Source organism: Macrobrachium rosenbergii, chromosome 9 (assembly GCF_040412425.1).
Source record: "Macrobrachium rosenbergii isolate ZJJX-2024 chromosome 9, ASM4041242v1, whole genome shotgun sequence".
Lineage (NCBI taxonomy): Eukaryota > Metazoa > Arthropoda > Malacostraca > Decapoda > Palaemonidae > Macrobrachium > Macrobrachium rosenbergii.
The window spans coordinates 53071108-53078607 of NC_089749.1; the positions used below are offsets into that span (position 1 = coordinate 53071108).

Here is a 7500-nt window from a genome sequence, read left to right on the forward strand (position 1 = left end):
GAGAGAGAGACTGTGAATTTGCATAATCGATATTAATCTTGTTTACAAAAGGTTGTGCTTACTCGACACCTCTCCCACGTCCATGACACAAACACCCGCCCCCTTACCGCTCCACCACCCCCATTCCTTCTCCAAGCTTGGCCTAGCAACTATAACCGCTAGACACAACTGCATCAAGGAAGCTTAGACAGCAGAGAGAGAGAGAGAGAGAGAGAGAGAGAGAGAGAGAGAGAGAGAGAGAGAGAGAGAGAGATAACAATAGTCACTTTGACAGATCCATAACAATAAGAATATTACAGGTGAACAAAGCACAAGGCTGGTTCTTAAGCCATTAGTTATACCGTCAGTGACGAATGAGGGAACACGAATTGCAGCACAGAAGAAAAGAATTTTCGTAATATTAGACCTCTTAGAAATTCAAATTTTATATTCACAGAAAAATAATACTAACTTTTATATACAAATTAAAACATAAACATAACTTTGATAACTTGACATCTGAAACACTGGTATAATTATAAAAAATCCAGTTTGTGTACAAACACATTAAATAATACATATATAACTTTAATAATAATTCAATACCCTGTCCAAAAAACATGTAGTCTATGAACATTTCACATCCGTGTTAGAAGAACATCAATACCATTTAATAAATCCCCCCCATAACGTTACGCCACGTCATGTTCCTCTGTCGAAAAACCTCGCAGGTACAAGCGCTCTGCCCTTCGGTATGCCCTTTGAAAAAAAAATCCCTTTCTTCTGACCAGAAACCGTCACCACTAACCCCCTCTTCCTCCTCTTCCTCTTCATCCCCCTCCTCTTCCTCTTTTTCCTACCGCTCGTCTTCCCTCCTCCCCCCTCTCCACGTATGTTAGGCCATCCTCCTCCACTTTCTCATCTTCCTCCACTCGTCCGTTTTCCCCCTTCACATTCAAAAATGGAGGAGTATCCTCGGTTTTGGCCGAGAGGAGAGAGCGGGCCTCCAACAGCGCTCCCCCCAACCCCTACCATCCCTTCTTCTCCTACCCACAACTATTCCTTGCTTGAAGCATGCTCATAGGTTTGATTATTTATCCGACAGCCTGACAGATATTGGCCGTCCGGGGTGTCATTACATGCACGTCACGTACGGACGTAAAGCCCACATGCGCATTCACCCTAGACTTTAAAAGGTATCTCAAAATACGTACAGGCGAAGAGAGAGAAGGAGATAACGTGGAGGAAAAGGGAGTAGGAGTAATCTGGCTCTTCGAGGAGGAGTAGGAGAAGGAGATGTAGGAGGAGAAGGAGAAGGAGATGTAGGAAGAACAAGTAAGACCTTGAAGTGCTTACTGTAGCACAAAAGTACAAAAGGTTACCTAAGCAAACAACTGTTTCGATCCGTGTGATGAGGCTTAAACTTCGTCTGAGGCAGAAGAACTTGGATTTTTGAGGGACCTGATTTACTTTAGAAACCGACAGTATTTTATGGTTTCTGAATCAACAGAAGAATACTGACCTCGGTCCAGGTGGAACATATTTTCTTAGGTGACTGAGAAGATTCATGAAGGCTCATAGACCTACAGAAGAATTTCGATTAGTTAAAATGGTTATTTTTATTGTACTGACAGACAAGAAATTTAAAGAGGACTTTGGAATTACAGAAACATTCTGATTTAAAGAAATCGACCTTCTTTAGAGAAAGGTAGAATCTGTGAGGGTTTTTGACCAACAGAAGAAAGACCTGATTATCCTGAATGACAAACGAAATTTATGCATATTTTTTAATCTACTCAAAAATTCAAACTTTACATAAAATTAATTTTTTTTTGTTACAAAAATTTTTCGAAGATCTGAAACGACAAATTCCGACTTTAAACAGACCTAGTATTATTATGAGACAAAAAAATTTAAAATTTCTAAGTGCGGAAAAATTATATTGAAAATTCTAAATTTCTTCGATTTTTCAAAACACAGTTACTGAGCCATCAGTAGCTACAGATCTCATACGTAGAGGAAAAAGGATGAAGCATTAGATAACACGGTAACTACGCAGTTTTCTCAGTATGAAGCGAGCCGTCTTCAGTAAATATAAATCTCAAATTTAAATGAAAAGGAAACGGCATTTTAAAAAAAAAAAAAGTCTTCAGTGTTCCTGGATTAATTAACTACGCAGTTTTCAAAGGGGAAAAGAAGAGAATAAGTCAGTGCACCTCGTACGGTGCACTGTAGGCATTACTTATGGTTCTTTGCAGTGTGCCTTCGGCCCCTAGCTGCAACACCTTTCGTTCCTTTTACTGTACCTTCCTTTCATATTCTCTTTCTTCCATCTTACTCTATACCCTTTCCTGACAATTGATTCATAGTGTAACTCTGAGGTTTTCTTCCTGTTACACCTTTCAAACCTTTTACTGTCAATTTCCGTTTCAGCGCTGAATGACCTCATAGGTCCCAGTGCTTGGCCTTCAGCCTCAATTCTATATTAATTCAAGAAGAGAATAAATAAAGAAAAAAGAAAACCATCTTACTAGAATAGATCAGTTTTGCTGAACTTATTACCACGATTATTCAAATGCAGTAATATGGAACAACAGCCAAGAATATGAAAAAATATGATTAAATCGGAAATGACACGAAACTTCGCATAAAGCGAAGTCACAAAATCAACAGCGAAGCTGCATGGCGTTCCGAGTGCCATAGTAATTAAGACAATAAGAATTCATGAACCGAATAATTCTCAAGGCAGTAAAACTGACACAACACCCGTGCAAAGACGTGCATACGCCATCAAGCAAATAAGAGTGCGCCCATATCAATTGCATGTGCAATTGAGTAGAAATGCCATCAATTAAATTCATCCGTTAAGAGTAATTATAGTTATTTAAACTGTCATGCAATTGTGACGCAAAGTCACCTGTATAGGAATAGCGACACATACAAGCGCAGAAACACACATACACAAACGCAATTTTATACATATATATATATATATATATATATATATATATATATATATATATATATATATATATATATATATATATATATATATATATATGTATATATATATATATACTGTATATATATATGTATATAATATAGCGCACACACATTACCACAGGTGAAAAATAAGAGACGGGGTGTAGGTCCTGACAGGTTTCGACTTTATTTCCAAGCCATTGACGCAGGACTGATGCAGAGTATTAGAAGTCACAAATATATATACTACAGAAACATTACAGACGAACATACACAACCGTTTGGGACTACAGATCCGTTCGTCAGTACTGTTTCTGTAGTATATATATGTGTGACTTCTAATACTATGTATCAGTCCATCGTCAGTGGCTTGGAAATAAAGTTGAAACCGGTCAGGACTTACACCTCGTCTCTTATTTTTCACCTGTGGTAATGTGTGATAAATGAATCACGTACAGAATTTATTTAATCATATATATAATATATATATATATATATATATATATATATATATATATATATATATATATATATATATACACAGTATGTATGTATGTATATATATATATATATATATTATATATATATATATATATATATATATATATATATATATATATATATATATATATATATATATATATATATATATATATATGTTTGTGTGCAAGTTAATTTATATAAGCATAAAGAAAAGACGACGATTACGGCCTTATTCATAATTGAACTGTTGAGTAGTAGATGAACCCTCTGTGCAGAATACTTCCACAACATCAGATGTTCCATACACCTACAAGGAATGTTTACCAGTAGCACACTGAACATCGCCCCCCTCCCCCTCCACAGCAAAACTGCGCCATTTACTAGAACAATTTGGGCCTCAGCTAGTGGCTCCATATAGTGTTACCCTTCTGATTTCCAGCTATGACCCACCATTGTTGACTACCTACCTGATACCTGGTACGGGGGTTTTCTTGATGCTTTCTTTTTAGCTTTGTACCTGTTTGTAAAATAGCAGTTTAGCTTTGGATCTTTAACTGAAAGAAGTTATAGTTTAAGAAATTGGGGATTCAAGCGCGCGCGTGCGTTTTGATTCAAAATGTCCCGCGGGTGGTTTTCCAAATATAAATGGGCACCACGGAAGCTTAAGCCATCGTCATAGCAACGCATGACCAAAAATAAAAATAAAAAATAAATCAATGAAAGAATATGAATAAACCACTTACGAGCTTTCCTTCTATACTCTTCTGAACGACACAGCTATGTGAAATCTAATCAAATCTGATACGTGTGTGTGTGAAAATATATATATATATATATATATATATATATATATATATATATATATATATATATATATATATATATATATATATATATATATATATACATATATACATGTAATATAATCGGATGGAATTTTGGTAACGAACAGCAGACAGATTTATTGCAGAACGACCAACGACTGATTATTCTCGGTGTTGGCACCAAAAAAAAAATAAATAAAATATAAACAATAAAATTAATCTTTAAAGGATTAAACTAAGTAAGACATGTCATTTCACATTTTGGAAAAAAAAAGAGAGAGAGATGGAAACGATATTAAAACTTTTGTTGCGTAAGAAAGGAAGATTAAAATAAGAGAAAAAATATAGGAAGGAACTCATACAAGGCATTCTCCTCCTCCCATTCACTTCACCTCTCTTTTACTTCATCTTATTTTTTCCTCCTTCTTTTAAGCTATTATTATTATTATTATTATTTAGAAGATGAACCCTACTCATATGGAACAAGCTTACAGGAACCTTTGACTTGAAATTCAAGCTTCCAAAGCATATGGTGTTCGCTCGAAAGAATAAACAGAAGGTAATGGGAAATACGGAAAGAGATCAGTTATTGGTCATCTTGTCGATTCCTAAAAATATTTTAATCCACTGAGAAGGAAATATAAAACTGAATTAGAATATTATTTTCGAAACAGTAAATTTCTTATTCGACAAGGATTTTCAAAATAAGAAAAAAAAAAAAAGGTAAATTTCATTGATATAAAACAAATGGAAAATCATTTTCACAAAAATGTTAAAATTTCTTATTCGACAAGGCTTTTCTTGATGTGGTAAGGAAATGTATTGCTGGCAAAATAAGGTGTAAAAAAAAAAAAAAAGTAAAAAGTGCGCCGAAGAGTCTTCGGCGCAATCGAGTTTTCTGTACAGCCACTACAGCGTATAATCACGGCCACTGAAAACAGATCTATCTTTCTGTGGTCTCGGCGTAACGCTGTATGAGCCGCTGCCCACGAAACTTCAACCACGGCCCGGTGGTGGCCTGTTCTATAGTGTTGCCAGAAGCACGATTATGGCTAACTTTCACCTTAAATAAAAACTACTGAGGCTAGAGGGCTGCAATTTGGTATGCTTGATAACTGGAGAGTGGATGATCAACACACCAATTTGTAGCCCTCTAGCCTCAGCAGATTCTAAGATCTGAGGGCGGACAGAAAAAAGTGCGGACGGACAGACAAAGCTGACACAACAGCTCTTTTACAGAAAACTAAGAAGGTAAATTTCATTGATATAAAACAAAAAGAAAATTATTTTCACAAAAAATTTAAAATCTTTGACCGAGCTTTCTAAACCGCAGACGGAAACGGAGCTTTAAAGTAGGAAAAGGTTTGTTATAATAAAGACACGCAGTCTTCTTTTTAACCCGAGTAGAGATTAGCAGACCAAAAGCCACTCACTCTTTCTTTATACCCGAAATTGTAAAGAAAGTTGTGCAGTCCTCCGTCTGTGAAGGTTAATGACTCATTATTCCCTGACGTCATGACTGACTTCCTGGGCCTTAAAGCCATGTCTAGAATAAAGAAAAGAAGAAAAATCGACAATAACTGAATAAATAAATCGCAAACGAGACATTTCCCTCTTTAAACATTCATATTTTTTTCTATTTTCTTTAACTTATCGTTATATTGTCTTCTTTATCTCCTTTCTTCAAAACAAGTAACAGTCCTCCGTCACACGCCCCCTCTACCCGCTGCAAAACAAAACTACAGTACTTATTCAATCGACTGATTAAATGCTTAAAGGCTACTTCAGCTATGCGTAACCATCCATATAAAAACTTTTTTTTATAAAATACATACGTAACTGTTGAGAATTTTATAAAAAAAAAAGTTACCTTAGATCTTTTACGAATTTTATCAAAATATTTTTATAAAGAGCATACTCTTTTAGGAATTTTATAAACATTTTTTTATAAATAACATACATCTTTTAATTTTATAAGAATTTGTTATAAAAAAACACAGACCTTTTAAGAAATTTCTAAAAGGATTTTTATAAAAAAAACAGAATTTTACGAATTTTATAAGTTTTTTTTTACAAATGCATAGGATATCTTTTAAGAATTTTAGTAAAGTTTTTTATAAAAAAAACATAGGATATCTTCTAAGAATTTTATAAAAAAAAACTTTGTGTAAAAAGCATAATCTTTTAAGAATTCTATAGGTATTTTCATACAAAGCATAATCTTTTAAGAATTTTGTAAAAAAAATTTTTATAAAAAAAAAATATTTAAGAATTTTATACACCCCTACATCCCAAAAATCCCCTCCTTTACTGACTTGCTATCCGAGTTAAGCTACAAACAGCCACTCATATAATAAAAAAAAACATGACAAACTACAAAATTACTTTTGAAGACCTTCTGTAACAGAACTTGGGCTGTATTCCGTTCCACGGTTCCCGTAAGCTTCCGCCCGCACTTAGGTGTAGCACATGAAGGAATGGAGGGAATTACCAGGTTTAAAGGAAGACGCTAAATACAAAAAAAAAAAATTACCTGGCTTTCTTGCTTGCGGTTAGGTTACAATTTATGCTTCCTTACGATCCTTTTAAGGAGCCTGGCGAACAGGAGGGTTTACGCGAGACTGAGCGTCTCGTGTGACTGCTAGTAGGTTTTACGTTGTTCTATTATCGCATATATATATATATATTATATATATATATATATATATATATATATATATATATATATATATATATATATATATATATATATATATATATATATATATATATATATATATATATATATATATATATATATATATGTATATATATATATATATATTTTATATGCTTAAATGTCACTTCATCGCGTGTGACAATATATTCAGCCAAGGCCACGGAAAATTAAAACAAAAATAGTTCCAAGCGCTTTCGTGTTATTTTAACACATTTTCCTCGAAGGTGTGTGTTGGAAATAACACGAAAGCGCTTGGTATTTCTTTCTTTCAATTTTCCTGTGGCCTTAGCTGTATATATATATATATATATATATATATATATATATATATATATATATATATATATATATATATATATATATAGAGAGAGAGAGAGAGAGAGAGAGAGAGAGAGAGAGAGAGAAAGAGAGAGATATTGGTGCAAACCAGGCCGTTAAAATTGAAGGCAAAATTTCTATAACATAGCAACTGCGTCCTACTTACACCAAGGACATTATAGACATGGTGACTAC

The 7500-nt window shown here is 33.9% G+C and overlaps 1 long non-coding RNA gene across 1 annotated transcript in view; it reads right to left on the bottom strand.

The window, feature by feature from the left end:
• LOC136841801 (uncharacterized) overlaps window positions 1-7500 on the bottom strand; it is a 518713-nt gene that overhangs the window by 431109 nt on the left and 80104 nt on the right. The window lies entirely within an intron of this gene.